The 16,982-nt window shown below is 38.6% G+C and overlaps 1 protein-coding gene across 1 annotated transcript in view; it reads left to right on the plus strand.

Moving 5' to 3' along the window:
- CACNA1F (calcium voltage-gated channel subunit alpha1 F) overlaps positions 1-16,982 on the plus strand; it is a 4,101,209-nt gene that overhangs the window by 3,698,313 nt on the left and 385,914 nt on the right. The gene's annotated exons all lie outside the window — the stretch shown is intronic.

Genomic DNA, 16,982 nt, shown 5'->3' on the forward strand with positions numbered 1-16,982 from the left:
TTAGCAGGTGTTGCTTACAAATACAAAAAAAACACAAAATCACTAAAACTGTAAGCATAATACCACTTTACTGACTGAGATTCATGTAGGTCTCTTTTAATGTGATTCAGATTTTAATTGGTATTTGTACATATGTATAAAGATATTGATTGAAGAGTGTGAGTTATGCTCATGTCACAGACCAGTACATCTGGAGGGTTTCATGTTAAACGGAAGAATCTAAACAACAAACCTTTGGTGGCACAAATCTAACCATTTGCGTTTATAAAGTGGCAACAAAAAAGGTTCACAGACTTTTTACAGTGGGGAGTTTGAAACCATTTCTACACAAACATATTCTGCCCAAACCATCTGAGTTTCTTTTTTTTTTTTCCTGAGAATGAACTGTGTGGCCTAATGTTACTTCATCACATCTGTCTAGGGTAAACGAGACTTTGAAAAAAATATTACTAAACCATTTGCACAAATTTTGAAAAAATATTACTAAACCATTTGCAAAAAATTTACATTTGTATATTGTTTTGGTATGTCCTTTAATTTGTTTCCTAGTAAGTGTTATTATTCCTAAATCAGCATAGTGTTTTTGTCATTTTTTTTTTTGTTGGGAATTATACTTTTGTGGGGTTGCTGTCATTCTTTTTCTTAGGTGACTTTTTGTACCACATAATATGGATATGACAGATACAAGAAGAGCCAGAAATCAGCTTGTCTAATACCTTTCATCTTTTCATTCAGCAGAGTGTTGTAGTGTTCTAATTCTAGCCTGTTTTTAACTGTTTGCTCCACTGCTCTGATTTGCCCTTTGACAGCTCCATCTTGTGCTCTTTCATTGTCTCAGTTGTATTATTAATGAGAAAGGAGCTTGTCAAAGTCAAAACATAGTCAGTGGAGATGGAGTCGGTCACCTTGCTGTCTTCTAGTTGCACCATACCTCTCAGTTGCTCCTCCTTAAGTGCAGAGTTCAGATTTTAGCTTCCTTTTTACTATTTTATCCACACTGCTAATTTGTGCTTTGGTAATCTTCTTTGTGCCTTTTCATTGGTTCTATGAGAGAGGAGCTTGTGAAAGCAAAGTCATTAGAATCATGACTCCAGCTTCTACCTGCGTAGTGCTGATAAGTCTATTGAAAGGGCTAGTATCACAGTGCAGCTAGAAATACAATTCTACAAGATAGTCCATGGTCCCTTTAAAAAACATTTAAAGTAGGCTGTTGCCAATCATGTTCACTGTGCTGAAACAATGAGGTGAGAAGATCTGTTTGTTCGTTTGTTTGGTTGTGGTAATGTCCCTGTTTGCTTCTTTTTCTTTTACTCCATGATTTGGATTCTGCAGCTGCTTCGGCTTTTGAGGTCCTAGTGTTGGCTGCATTGATGTTACTTGAGTTACTAGCCAACATGCTGCTTGCCTGCAGTTGTTGTTGACAGAGTCTGCCTGCCTCCTGTACTGGTAGCACCACTCTCCTGAGCAGCTGCTACTAATTGTGCTACGGATTCTGAAGATCAGTTATTTACTGGTAGCGTAATGTCTATTGTCTGTTATTACTTCATTGACTGAAACTGATGGTTCTGCTGCCTACAAGTCACTGCTAGAATACTGTTCTGCGAGTTATTGTTCACTTTCATTTCTGACCTGACCTGCTAACTAAATATTCATTTTTGGCAGCTTTTTTTTTATTTTTCTCAATCCCTTTTGGCTGTTTCACTTTTGCCTGTGCTGTTCAGTGTGCTTTCAGGTGTGATTTAAATCTGGACTGAAATTGTGGATAGCTGCTGCTGCCTCCATGGCCGAACCAGTAAGTAAAACAAGATAAACAAGTAAAACAAGACCCCATAAGCTTGACAAGCCTTGTATGCAAAGCTATGGAGAGGATCATAATGGAACTCATAAATAAAGACATTGGGGACCTATAGACACTGGATCCTACCCAATTTGTCTTTGTCAAGGGCAGATCCTGCCTCTTGAACTTGGTCGACTTTTTCGAAACAGTCACTAAGGCCATTGATGAGGGTAAGGCAGTTCACACAGCCTACCTTGACCTAGCAAAAGTGTTCGACACAATACCCCACTCGGGCATCATAGAAAAGCTCACCAGCTTAGATGTAAACCCATATGTCACAAGATGGGTTGCAAATTGGCTCAAGGACAGAACACACAGGGTTAGAGTTGCTGGTGCCATGTCAGACTCTAAGCCGGTCACGAGCGGTGTCCCACAGGGCTCAGTCCTGGGCCCCCTCTTGTTCGGCATTTATTTTTCTGAAGTGCGGGCAAACATAGGGGGATTGTGGCTGACAAAATTTGCAGATGACTGCAAACTGGGCACCATAATTGACACTCCATCAGACACAGACATCCTCCAGAGAGGTCTCATAGAAATGGATAACTGGTGCCAGAGCCATGGCCTTAAGCTAAATGCCAAAAAATGTATAGTCGTACCCTTTGGGAAAAACAAGGTAACCCCTAATTACCACATAGGTGGTAATCCATTAAACACGGAAGAAGTTATCAGGGACCTGGGGACCCAAGTTGACAGTAACCTCTCTTTTGACACTCACATTGCCAAAGTGGTTAGGAAGACCTTCTACATTGCCCACCTGATCATGAAGGGATTCACATCCAGATCAGGAGAGGTCATTGTACCCCTGTACTCTTCACTTATCAGACCAATGATTGAGTACAACGCCCCATTCGGAATGTACCTTACCCGACACCTGCAGCAGTTGGAAAGACCCCAAAAGTTCCTCACCAAAAGGATAAAGGGGCTCAAACATATGTCATACGATTAAATAACAAAAAAAGACCAGGAACAGGCTGTCCTCTTCACTAAAAAACGTTGTTTAATTCACTTGAAGTGCGTTTATTCCAGTACACTTTTCGTCGGTTACATATATCCGACTTCTTCAGAAGTTAAAACAAAAGTCAAAAAACAACAGGAGTTCAACAGTACATATACTAACTAAATTAACTAAATTAATTAGTGGGTTGGTCCTTCCCTTCATTAACAATTTGTTACTATGGTGAATCAATTACTTTACTGTTTTCCCACCACTTTATTTCACTTCTCTTTAAGCCAAGGCACTGTGAGCCCAACAAATGAGGTACAAAATACCTTTTTCTGAACCGCTGGGAGTCCAACCAATAAGTTAGCAACAAGCAAAATGGCAAAGTATCAAAATATATTAATAAAATACAAATTACAAGCTAAAATCATTAAAAACACTACACAAATTTAATACCGCTTGTTTTGCCAAGCTGGTTCTTAGCCTAGGAGGGGTCAACTTAATAAACAAGTTTACATCCCCCTGTGCACTATACCTATCGTAGGTTAGAAAGTCTAAGATGGTTAGGATGTGCATAAAAATGTATTAGGAGTGTGAAAGGAGATTCAACAATATCCCATACGACCATTTATTGACCTATTTCACTCAAAAAAAATGACCAGAAAGAGTCATCTTATATCCAAAGCGTAAATCATCACTAAATTTTAGTCTAATTGAAAAGTATTTATTTTTTAAATATGTGGGATTTAAAATGGTGACCTAGGACCCAAAACCCATCACATATTATGAACTTATTAAGTATGGTTCCCTCCGCTCAATAGTGCGGATAATAATTTACCGTCTAATATACCTACCATACGCCCCTTCTATTAATGAAGGGTTTTTTACATAGTAATAAGGAATAGTTAGTGGTGCAGCCCCTAGTTTGTGTAATAAGAATCTTACCTATTGACTAGTATATCAGTCATCCAAAATCTAATGCTAATTATTGAAAGTTCACCATTTCCAATTTTCATCTAACCGGACTGAAAGACAATGTGTTGACTATATATTGAACTAGACCAGTTCTCAAAATTAAGGTGTCCACTCCCCTCATCGTAAGTAGTAACCTTAGTACTTAGGTTTAATTTAGTGTTAATACCTTCGAAATCACCTCTCCAGGTTTTTCAGTTTTAAAATACATGCAATAGGGGACATTTCATTGATGCCAGGTTTCTGGTTTGCGTTGGTCCGTAACTGCCAAAGCAGTTCCTTTCTCTCTAGTTTGAGGGAATCATAACCTCCTCTTATGTCCCTTACTTGTTGGTCTATTACTCTAAATCTAAACTCGTGGCCAATGTTATCAACATGGTGTCTTGCTAAGGCATTAGTCATCTTATTGTTCCTAATGCTATATAAGTGCTCGTATATCCTCTCACTAAGTCTTCTATCGGTTTTCCCGATATAGAATGCTGGACAAGACGAGCACTTATATAGCTAAGTATACCACTAATCTGCTGTTACAATTAAACTTAGAGTACGTTCGGAACTTTTGGTCCCCTATTACAAAATTCTGTCCTTCATCAATGAATTTACAGTATTTACACATTTGGCACTTAAACATTCCCAAATGGGTTGTATATGTCCGACCAGCGCCTTCCAGCAATTCCTTCAAATTTTTCCCACGTTTGTATATTATTTTAGGTGTATATGGTAGAATAGTCTGGAATTCGTTGTCATTGGTCAAGAACTCCCAGTTTTTCAAAAATATGTTTCTAATCAAGTGTGAATCTAAATTGAATGTACAACTGAAACCACAGAAGAAGTGTGAGTTGTTTGCTTCCGAGGGCCGGTGTGTAGTTATCCCAACCCCATTTGTATTAATATTGCTTAACAATGGAACGTACTCCTTTAAACTTCTTTTACGCTTAACTTTGTCCGTGATTTCAAACACAAATTCGGGTGGGTACCCCCGTTTAAGAAAGAATAAAGTCATCGTCATCACTAATCATCCGTGCTGCTCTGACAAGTTGCCCCTTCACCACCGATTTCTTCTGGTGCATAGGGTGGCAACTTGAATAGTGCAGCATGGAGTTAGAGTAGGTCTCCTTACGGTATATTTTGGATAACCATCTCTTATTGTCATAGTCCTTTCTTAGGTCTATGTCCAGGTAGTCCATTCTATCCTTGTTAAATTTATGGGTGAACGAAAGAAAGCTAGTAGATGTATTGAGAATCGACATTAGGTCTTTTATTTCTAGTTCTGTTCCTTTATAAATCAAAAAAATGTCATCAAGGAACCTTGTATACAGAGCTAATTTCGAATAAATAGCTTCTGCTGTTAAAATGTTGTTCCTCTCCCAATACGCCATAACTAAATTAGCAATACTCCCACCACTCGGAGATCCCATGGCTACCCCGATTTTTTGATGAAATAACTCATTGTTAAACATCAAAAAATTGTAGGAAAGGATAATGTCAATTAACTCACCCACCAGTTGAATTTCATCATTAGGTGCATTCAGAATTTCCAGCATTGCCCCAACCCATTCTATCGCTATGTCATGGGGGATAGATGAATATAGATCTTTCACGTCAATAGTGACCAGCAAAGACCCAGGGTTAAAATCAACTGTATTGATAGTTTCTAAAAAAGCCCATGAATCTTTAATTATTTGCCTTTCTTTTTTGACGTATTTCTGCAAGATCTTATCAAGAACTTTACTACAGGTGTAGGTAATGCTTTTCCTCCCATCCACCAGTGGCCTCATAGGAGGGTTGTTAATATCTTTGTGGATCTTGGGAATACCAAACAACACCGGTGTTCTAGGTGTTTGTTGTTGCATGTATATATAGGTTTCCCTATCAATTCTAGATTCCACATAAAGCTCCTCAATAAAAGCTTTCACCCTTTGATAAGCACCATTCATTTCGTTAAGGGATACCTTAGTGTAGGTTTCACTGCTTAATATAAGATTCATTCTACAATTATAGTCTTCGTTAGTCATTATTGTAATACTCCCACCTTTGTCTGGTTTCATTAAGCGCACGGGGGCCCTTCTTAAGAACAGAAAATCCTCCCTTTCATTGTTGGAGATATTCTGTCCCCCCCAGGCAAACCTAGTTGTTTGTTTGTTCAAGTTTCTCAAATCCATTTCAGTTACTTTTTCGAATAATAGCAAGGTAGGGTGTAATGGTGGGTTGTAAACACTAGACACATACAATTCAGATTTCTGACCAAAGTCATTACCTAATAGTAATGACAAATTAAGTTTCCTAATAAACAATTTTAAGTCAATAAGGGTATGTGCCAAGTCAAAATGGGAGGAAGGAACAAAGGCGTTACCCTTAGAGAGTAGTTCTATGATATCATTACTGATGTTATAGTCAGTGTAATTAAACACATTAAAGTCACCACTCTTATTGACCAAAATCTTACAGTCCAAGTCATTATTGGAGTGTTGATCTAAGGGTTCCCCTTGAGCCTCCTGGCTCCTTTCCTCTTGTTGTTCGGCGCCCCCTGGTTGGAGGCTCCAGACTGAATATTTTGTGGCTGGAATGCTCTTTTATTAACCTCAGCTTTGTTACCCCTACTGTCATTATTGTCATTGCGCCTTTCGTTCTGGTTCACCAACCTCTCGCTTCTTCTAACACCAATGTTGTTAGAAGACCCTTGATATCCCATGTCGTCCTGTAAGTCAACTTCACCGGTGGTGGTACGTTGTTCAGTTAGTTGGTTAGCCACTACTTGCCTCTCCACGTTTGAGTCTCCACGTGTTACCAAAGTAGTATTTGCTTGTATTACTGGTTTAGGGTAGGCTGACCCGTTTGCATAGTCTCTGGCATCTCTAGCTATCTTTTTCTTTTTAGTAGCATTAAGTTTAGCTAGGTGCTCATCAATACTAGTGAAACACCTCTCATAGTCAAACTTGTACCTTAAATAATTGGTATCGCTTTTAATAACTCTGTCCAATTCCTCAATTTCAACTAGTAAATTAGTGATAAGTGTCTGATATTGGTCGCACAGTAACCCCATCAATTCGAGTCCGTGTTTGTCAAAAAGTTCAATGAGTGCAATATAGAAACTGGACCCCTCTACCAGACCTGCAGGGAACTGCCAGTACCTTAGACCTTTAGGTACTACTTTAAGTCTGATGCATTCCCGAAAGTATGCAACTTCAAGTTGCAACTTTCTTACTTTTAGCAGTTTTTCATCAAATACATTTAGTCTTATTGACAAGTCAGGGCTTACCTCACTTGTACTAGTTGTACCCCCACCGAGTGGTAGTTCTCCAAAAGAAAATTCTCTGTGCACCCAAGAGTTCAAAGAGGGTGCTGTGGAAGTAACCTCGCTTGTCTCCTTAGGTCCAATCCCCAAGCCGTTTGTTGGAATCACTTGTTCCGTTCCAGGAACCATTGACCGGTTCAATGATCGGCTCGGTGTAGTGCCCTCAACACTGTTATTGTCGCCATCACCGTTACGATTCGTGAGTCTGGTAGTAACGTCGTTGTTGCAGCTGTTCAGCCCTTGCGCATCCCCTGACGCCTCTCCCGTTGCACATAACTCAACATTCCGCTCTCTCCTTTGAGCGGCAGTTACCGTCTCGACCTGTTGAGATAAACGGTCAACCTTCTGGGTAAGAAGCTCAATGAGAGCTGTTAAATTACATCCACTTTCTTGCGATCTGTCGCTTTGTGAATTAGGACTTCCTGTATCCATGGCCCACAAAAACAAGCCAAGAAATATCACGTAAAACCCAACCAGTAAATTAATTTAGTTAATTTAGTTAGTATATGTACTGGAATAAACGCACTTCAAGTGAATTAAACAACGTTTTTTAGTGAAGAGGACAGCCTGTTCCTGGTCTTTTTTTGTTATTTACTGGTTGGGTTTTACGTGATATGTCATACGATGCCCGACTGAAGAAACTCCAGCTCTATTCAGTCGCATACCGTCTGCTCAGAGGTGATCTGTGCCTGACATACAAGGCCATGTCCAACCCGGAATTAATGGACATGCTCCACCTCAAAAAATCCAAATCCACCAGAGCCACGAGAGCAAGAGACTTAAACCTCAACACGGATATAAATAGGACGTGCTGGAGGGACAGATTCATCACCCAGAGACTCCCTACACTATGGAACAGAATCCCAGTCCATGTGAGGCATAGCCCCTCACTGACTCTGTTCAAGAGAAATCTTGACGAGTGGATGGGAGATCGTAGGTTTACCCCGGGAATCATCTCTGTATCACTGCTGGACAGAGGCACAGCAAACTAATGGGTATAGTATTCTCATCCTAAGGGGTGGTGAAAGCCACACACACTCTGGCTAGGCTTATAAATGCCCTAGGGCAGATAGCCTAGTATGAACCTATGAACCTATGAACCTATAATATATTGATGGACTGTCCCTGATTTTACCTCATATTTTTAGTCTGCTTCTTGTAAAATTTGCATTTATCTAGCAAAATGAGGATTACAGTCATTAAATAATGACATACATTTGAGTTTAAGACTTCAAATGTTAGGTCTCAACTGTTCCTGATTTCACAAAATGTTCAAATTTTTGACTCGTATTTTTGGTCTTTTCCTCATAAAATTTGTGGTTTTCTGACAAATTGTTAAGGATTACAGTCGTTAAATAATGACAGGCATTTTAGTTTCAGGCCATATATCCTTAAGAAAATGTATACTAACAAAATCTTAGTAACTTTCTAAATGTCTAATATTTAAACCTTTCCCTATTTTTGGGCTTTCCCTCATGCTTTGACATTAAATTTATGTTGTAATAACATGCTACTGTTTTAAATATGTCTTAATAAAAATGAACTTGGAATATATAAGTAACTGCAGCAAAAGTTGATGCCAACCAAGTATATGTGTGTGTTTGTCTGCATGCGAGAGACAGAGAATTTGGGGATTTGTAATAATTTCCATTGTGTGTGTGTGCGTGTGTGTGTGTGTGTGTGTGTGTGTGTGTGTGTGTGTGTGTGTGTGTGTGTGTGTGTGTGTGATAGCTGGCACTTTGTGTCCTGACAACTTTGACCTAAAAATATTACCATGGCTATTATTTATATATTTATTCATGTGAGGGGGGACTTTTTGGGTGTATATGTGTGTGAGTCTGTGTCTCTGTGACTGTGTATCTAAGATACCACATATCATACATGCGATTGACTGTAGCTGTACCTTTGCATGTGTTTGTGTTTATATGTATATGTATATATATATATATATATATATATATATATATATATGTGTGTGTGTGTGTATTTGTGGGTGACTGTATGTGTAGACAGTACTGAATACTTGCATAGCTTTTATTTTGGACATAAAATGCACCCTACAGCAACAAATAATATCCTACAACAACTTTGAAACAGTAGGTGGCATAAGTATTTTACATAAAAAATGTATTAAAAAATATCCCATATCTTAATAATAAAACAGATCTCAAATAACTTAACAGATAATCTTAACACACTCAAATGAAGCTCTGAACATTTGCATTCTAACTTTCAATGTTGTAATAGGGTGTTTGATCAGTACTGACTGATTTAAAGCTCCGATTGGGTTGTGGAGACACAGTAACTGAAAGGAGAATACAAAATGTTCAACGTTTTGAAGACATTAGTTACAGTCAGTAATGTAGGGAATAAAATATTTTGAAAGTTTTCAGGACTGTGACTACAGTCAATAGCATAAAGAAGAATGTGTAACAAAATATGTACATATATAGATGAAGATGAAAAAATAAATTAAAAGAGACTATGTGAGAGGCATACCTCTTAACTAACCATGAATGTAGGGCTTGAGTAACAGAGAGGGTAATTCTGCATTAGTTGAGTGGACAGGATGGACAGGTATGTATAATAGAATTCAGAAGTCAACAGGGGGAAACGATGATCAAAGGAATGGTGTTTTAAGTTTATGCGACATGAGTTAAATTTACGTTTGCACTGTTTCATTAGGTGTGCTTTAAACTGTGGTCTAAATTTTGAGTATGTGGGAATATCCTTTAGTTTGGTGGGAAGTGCATGCCAAAGTTTTGATGCTAGTAGGGAGAAGCTATGATCAGTGTAGTGGAGCTTGGTTTTAGGATTTAAAATGTTGGACACGAGAAAGATTGATTCATTAGATCCTACGTGGGGGTTATAGGAGTGCATTTTGAAGAAAATGTAGGCCATCAAGACACAGGAATCTAAAGATTAGGGAGCCTAAAAGGCAGTCAACTCATTGTTTTATGAGTATCCATTTAGATTTTTCAATGGAGGTACAGTAGTTTTCTTTTTTTTGTAAGTTTACAAAAAACAGGTAGGCTTCAGAATTTCATGGTTTACAGCAAATGTCTATTAGTGCTCACTTGATAAGAAAATCACTGTCATACAACAGCTGAGTGTAAATTTGACTCTGTACTATTGAGTGTTGAATAATCTATTATTACTTCATTTTTTTTCATTGCATGCTGCCAAAATAAAAGCAGAAAGCAAAACACCCAGCCAGTGTCTTACATGAAGCTTGAAATAAGGTCACCCAAATTTGTTTTGCTTGCATTATGAACTGTACAAAAAAAGGCATTTATAACCTGGACAGCCTTACAGCTTTAACTTCTCCTAGATGTTCAGGAATATATTTTTATAATTTAATCTTTCCTTTTTCTAAAGAGCCCCCTTCCAGTTCTTTTATCTGTTTTATAACATTCAGTACTTCAAATGCAGTTGGTTTAGATACTGATTCCCATTTTCTAGTAAGTGTTTTTTTTGTTGCAGCCAACAGAATTAACTTAATAAAATCTTAATATGTCCAGGCAATTCAAATCTTATGTCTCAGCTCAAAGTATCATTTCCTTATTTGCAGCAATTAGCTCACCCAATATTTCTGACAGAATACTCTGCAAATAGTTTTAAAAACTACTGACTCATTACTGTCCCAAGGTATAAATTGCCAGTTACCTGTTTCTTCTCTATCACACCTCCAACATTTGCTGTCTACCTGAGGAAAAATTATTTGATGTCTGCTTGGAGTATAAAAATACCTATGCAAACACTTCAAAACAAAGATCCTAAATCTTCTAAACTGTGTTGCATACCTGGGTGCAGTACATTGTTCTTTTGTAAGTTGCTTCTCTGGTATTTCGTTCCAATCTTTTCTAACCTCTTCTGATTGATTCTTATTGTTATTATGCGATATGTTATATGCCCAACTAATTATCCCTTTTTTACAGGAGCTTCTGTTCTAGATGCAACTAAAAGCTCTACCAGAGCAGATTTTCACTTAAGATTCCCCTATCCATTTCTTTTTGTCTATACTCTGATATAAATCCCTGGAAGGGAAGGCAGTCTCTAGCTTACAGCCCAAACACCTTCTTGACCTCATCCCACTCTTTTACCTTTTCTTCTCTAGTTATTTGCTCCCAATATCTTGATTCCTTTGCCAGTTTTCTCCAGTAAATTCCACCCCCTCTTGCCTGTATTTTGTACTTGTACTTGCATTCAGCCCTATTGGCAAAATCTCCTTTCTTCATTCTCACATTGGCTTAGTTCTTAGAATACTTTCAGCAGCTTCATGAATATAATAGTCTGTATGGTTATTATTCTTGTTAAGGATCTGCATCCAAAATCCCACCTTTTCTTTAATTCTTGAACTCTCCCTGCTTCATCATCATCATCATCATCATCATCATCATCTCTTTCCACTTTGAATTATAACCTACTGCTTTTGTTTGATATATATGTGTGTGTGTGTATATATATATATATATATATATATATATATATATATATATATATATATATATATATATATTAGCCTAATCTGCTTAGCTGTAAAATTTACAAACAAATCAGGTAAAGTATTAAGGGTGCTGAGGATGCTGCTATCTCATATTCAATTTCCATAATTTCAACTTTTGTTTTCACTGAACTCCTTGTCATTGTATCTTTAAACTCTGCATTTCCCTCAGTAAAGGATGCTGTGAACTCTCAAGATTAATAGCTTGCACTGGCAGGCAACTTGACTGCATGAAAAAGGAGTCAGCAATGAGAAAAAAAAACTAACAATTTTGCAGATGCGTGAATTAATCTTTGTAAATTTCACTCAGAGCACAATGTACAGAATTCCCTTGGCCAACTGTCTGAATTTTTCATGCCTTTCATCATTTTGTCTTATTTTTCAAACTTATTTGCTTCCAAACATTGTTTGTTGCTTAAGCCAAGGGCATTGTCGTAGACACCCACCCTTGTAAAAACAATTGAAATTATCTTAATTCTACATATAAGATATTCAGTGCACTTTTACACCGCACTCTAGCAGCCATGGAAAACAGCATTATATTAACTCAAGCTTGCTTCTGTCAGGCCTTTCTTATCTTTAGTGTAAAGCCAGTATTTTTTTACTAAGAAAAAGTCCTTGTCTGCTTTAATATGTTTGATATATACAGCAGTCACTAAATCCTCCCACCCAATAAACCCATTTAAATTATGAGTGACTGCTCAATATACAAAACTGCTTTATAATGTGACATCAGTTTGTATCATAAATAGTTTTATGCACATACTAATAAGAGCAAAACCTGTCTACTTATAATTATTTTTCCCTTTACTGTCCTTCTAAATATTAATGACATAAAGTCGGGGATATGTTTTAAAGTCCACCAACATATTTAGCAAAGTCAACAAACTCTGTCTTTCTAAGTCACTTTTTCTTGCAAAGCCATATTTCACAAAAGTGATTGATGCTTTATACTCTACCATTTATTCACTATTTTCAGTGTTGCTGGTCTTCTACCTGATTACTCCATCACCCAACATAAAACTGTAGTTTAAGTCCAAGAAATTCCTGATTATTCTCAAGTGCTCTTGTGCTTTTTCTCTCTCTCATGTATTTTACTTTGGGATAATGGAAATGGTTTCCCTGGCAAAGTCTCTCTATGAGCTTTATTATCAGAAGAATGAGAAGCAGAGTATCCTGCTTACTGGCTTACTTATTGTTAGTTAAACCTTTTTTTTTATCTTCTTGTACCACAGCTAGAGCTTGAACTGCTTTTTTGCTGAGCAGCTGCAGGATTCTTCCCAGCCAATGTTTTCTCTTCACCTGTTCTGGTTAATTTCCTTCCAGGATTTCAGAATTTATTTGCTGGCATCCAAACAGTGTACTTACTAGCCAGTAACCAAATTTTACTTGAACTGACAATTTCACTGGCCCTTTTCCCTCAATTTCTGTTTTTAAACTGTGAAACCTAAGTTTAAGCTGTTGATCATTGTGCAGCCATGTTGGAAGAGTCTGAGCAGAAAAAAAGAGTTCTCATCATTCTTTACTGCTCTCCCTCCCTTCTATATCCATACAGATAAGTAAGACTTTTGAAAATGAGCTGTCCCTTTCACTGATGGGATATATTTCTTGCGGGCTGTTGACAGTTTGAACTTCTACTTTCTTTTACAATTTTTAAAAGAAAACATACATACCCTTTTTTAGGTTATATAGTATGGATGTAGAGAGAAGAGCAGAATTCCCCCTCATTCAGCTATGTATATGCCTCATCTCATGTCACATCCTGTTATTAAAAGGTACAGTTGTCTTTATGAGAGTTATGATCTGAATGATGATATAAATCATGGCACCTCCTTCCCAGCTTTCAGCTTCTTCCAAAGTCTCTCTTTTTGGGGTCAGAATTTCTTTCAGAAACAATGGCTTACAGCCCATCTCATCCATCCACATCTTATTTCTTTTTGACGTGACAAGGACTTTGGACAAGCACAGTATATAAAAATGTGGAATCAGTATGCAGTAGCAACACTTCTTCATTTCTTGTAAAGCTATGACACATTGAGCTGTCTTCTTATTGTGTCATCTTAACTGCTTATTTTGCAACTTCCATCAAAATCATAAAATGCTGAGACAATGTTCAAAACCAAACCTGTATAGGTTTCATAAGTATAACATAGAACACGTTTTAGATCATCTAACTAGGTTTTTAGATCTCTCATTTAAGTAACTGGATTTTCTGCAGTAGGTCTTTTACTCTGTGTACTCTCTTGAGGATACATTTTTGCCACAACTGTTAAGTTTTTTAAGCTCATATGAGCACTACTTTAATTAGCAGATATTATATTCTGCCATGGGGACTGCATGAGAAAAAACTGAGCTGTGCAGAAGTAAAATCTACTACGTCAGTGTAGTTCAATTTCTGCTGAATGAATGATGGAAATATCTAAATGTCACTTCAGGAAATCACCTACAGATTATTTCGATAAATCTGTATATATATATATAATTTTACTGACAAACAGCTGTTTTTTGCTCTCATAACAACGAAAAAGACATTTTTTTTTAATTTTAACACAAAAGAATGTCAGATCTCAGTTGCAAAGTTGTCCTCTATTCAAGAAGCAAATGCATTTCCAGACTTGATGAAGTTATTTTTTTAAAAAAGTCTGTCATGACTGTATGCATTATTTGTAGTCCTGTGGGTCTATATCAAAACTTTGAAACTTCAAAAAAGACACCAAATAACCCAAACCACACAATGTTGAACATACGAACAACGATTTTTTTCCCAAAACTCTGCTCCAAAAAAAAAAAAAAAATCCGTAGACAAAATAAAGTGGGGGGCTTCACCCTCCATACCAACTCTGAGATCACACCACAGTGGAGGAAAAGTACAGTTTTGTACCTACCATAAATGTAGATGTCCGATAGATATGCAACTGCAGTCATAACATATGGGTTGTCCTGCCTCAGGCAGCCCTCGGTCGGCCGGATTCCAAAGTCTGGGTCCGACGTCGGCTGATGTCGCATTTCTCTCCGACGTCAGAGCGGCTGGAGTACATAAGCATCAGCCGACGCCATCTTCTTCAGTGTTTCTTGCCCCAGATGCCAGGTGCCCTCCAAGGAAGGCTGTAATCAAATTGGAAGATAAAACAGATTTCCAGACAAATAAATAAGCAATAAACAGATACACCATAACAGATATCCCCAGCTAAGGGTAACAGGGATAGGAGTGGACCCAAGGCATAGAGGGGAAGGAGGGAGGGAAAACCCGACTGCAGTTGCATATATATCGGACATCTACATTTATGGTAGGTACAAAACTGTACTATGTCCTTCAAGAATGCAACTGCAGTCATAACATATGGGTTGAATACCATAGCTTAGCTGGGGGAGGTGGAATGCTCTAAGAAAAGGATGGTGTAGCTATCAATCCCTGCAGGACTGCAGAAGTAAAGCCTGCTCTGGATCTGGAATATAGAGGAAGGTTGTAGTGTTTGGCAAATGTATGCACGGAGCTCCATGTAGCAGCTTCTAGAATGTCTTTTGTAGGCACCCCTCTTAAGAATGCTGTAGAGGTGGCTGTAGCTCTGGTGGAGTGTGGTCTGACATTGGCTGGCACACTCTTTCCATGGAAGGAATAACAGAATCTGATGCAATGTCCAGTCCATTTAGAAATTGTCTGTTTTGAAATTGCTTTTCCTTGTACTCCAGGGGCGTAAGCTACAAAAAGCTGATCAGACTTCCTACTGGTCTTGGTTCTGTCCAGGTAGTAGCGAAGCTGTCTGTGAATGTCCAAGGTATGCAACAGTCTTTCCCCTTTGTTCTCAGGATTGGGAAAGAAGGTAGGCAGGTGAATTGCTTGATTTAAAGAGACCCTAGATACCACTTTTGGGAGAAAGGTAGGGTTGGTTCGTAAAGAGACCCTGTCTCTGTGAAAAGTTATGAACGGTGGTATAGCCATTAGGGCCTGTAATTCCGAAACCCTTCTTGCTGAGGTAATGGCCAACAGGAATGCTGTCTTCCAGGAGAGAAATTGTAAATCCACAGAAGCTGCTGGCTCAAAGGGAGGTAAAGTCAATTTTTCTAGGACAATGTTGAGGTCCCAAGCTGGTACTGGTGCCTTTCTTGGGGGCTTTATATTCTTGATTCCTCTAAGAAATTGCCTTAACAAAGGATGTGAAAACACAGGTGGATCAGTGTTGTATCTAGCTGAGATAGCTGAAGCATGTATTTTTATAGAGGAGTATGAGAGTCCATTATGTAGCATATCTGCCAAATATTCCAGGATGAGTGGGATGCTCAAAAGTGATGCATCATGGCCCTTGGTGGTATTCCAAATGCTGAATCTCTTCCATTTGGCTGAGTAAACCTGTCTGGTGGATGGTCGGCGGGCTTCTGTCAGTATCCGCTGAACTTCTTTGGAAAGAGGTAGGTTGAGGTTATTCATGGGATCTCCCAAGCTGTTAGCTGTAGCATCTGGATGTTGGGATGAACTGTCCTGAAGTTGTGTTGAGTCAAAAGTTGGGGTCATTGAGGGAGGGCCCATGTTTTGTTGTGACATATGCTCCGTAGTAGTGGGTACCAGTGCTGTCTTGGCCAATCTGGAGCTATTAGGATCCCCTTGGGCTGCTCTGCTTTGATCTTTAGTAACACTGTGGTCATCAGTGGCAGAGGTGGAAATGCATAGATTTTTAGGGAGCTCCAGTTGAATGAGAGAGCATCTATTTTCCATGCTTTTGGATGATATGTCCTTGAACAAAACTTCTGTATTTGATGATTGAGGTGGGAGGCAAATAGGTCTATGTCCGGCCTGCCCCATGTCGAAGTGAGTCGTATAAAGATTTCTGGATGTAACCTCCATTCGTGGGGGTCTAGGAAATTCCTGCTTAGACTGTCCGCCAGAACATTGTCTTTGCCTGGAACAAACTGGGATTGCAACTGTATGTTTAGGCTCAGTGATTTTTCCCAAAGATTCATTATCAGTCTGCAAAGGGGGTAAGAATGAGTGCCCCCCTGCTTGTTTATGTACCACATCACAGTGGTGTTGTCTGTCCGTATTAGTAGGTGGCCTGGTTGTAGTTGTTGTCCGAAGGCCTCGATGGCATGCATTACTGCCAGCATTTCTTTTTGGTTGATGTGCAGATGTGTTTCCTTTGGAGACCATTGTCCTTGAATACATCTGCCCTCCATGTGCGCCCCCCCATCCAAGGTCTGAGGCGTCTGTGGTCATGGTCTGTGTTATCTGAGGTTTTTTGAATGACATACCTGTGTTTGACTGTCTTACTGAGGCCCACCATAGAAATTCCTTTTGAAGACATGGAATGAGTGGTATGGTTGCTTCTAGGTTGTTGCTGTGTTGAGACCATAAGCTTTTTAGGTACCATTGAAGCTTTCTCATGTGTAGTCTTGCTAGTGGTACCAGGAGAATGCAGGATGCCATGTAACCCAGGGCCTG

The sequence above is a fragment of the Protopterus annectens genome, chromosome 8.part0 (assembly GCF_019279795.1).
Source record: "Protopterus annectens isolate FY-2018-M chromosome 8.part0, PAN1.0, whole genome shotgun sequence".
Lineage (NCBI taxonomy): Eukaryota > Metazoa > Chordata > Ceratodontiformes > Protopteridae > Protopterus > Protopterus annectens.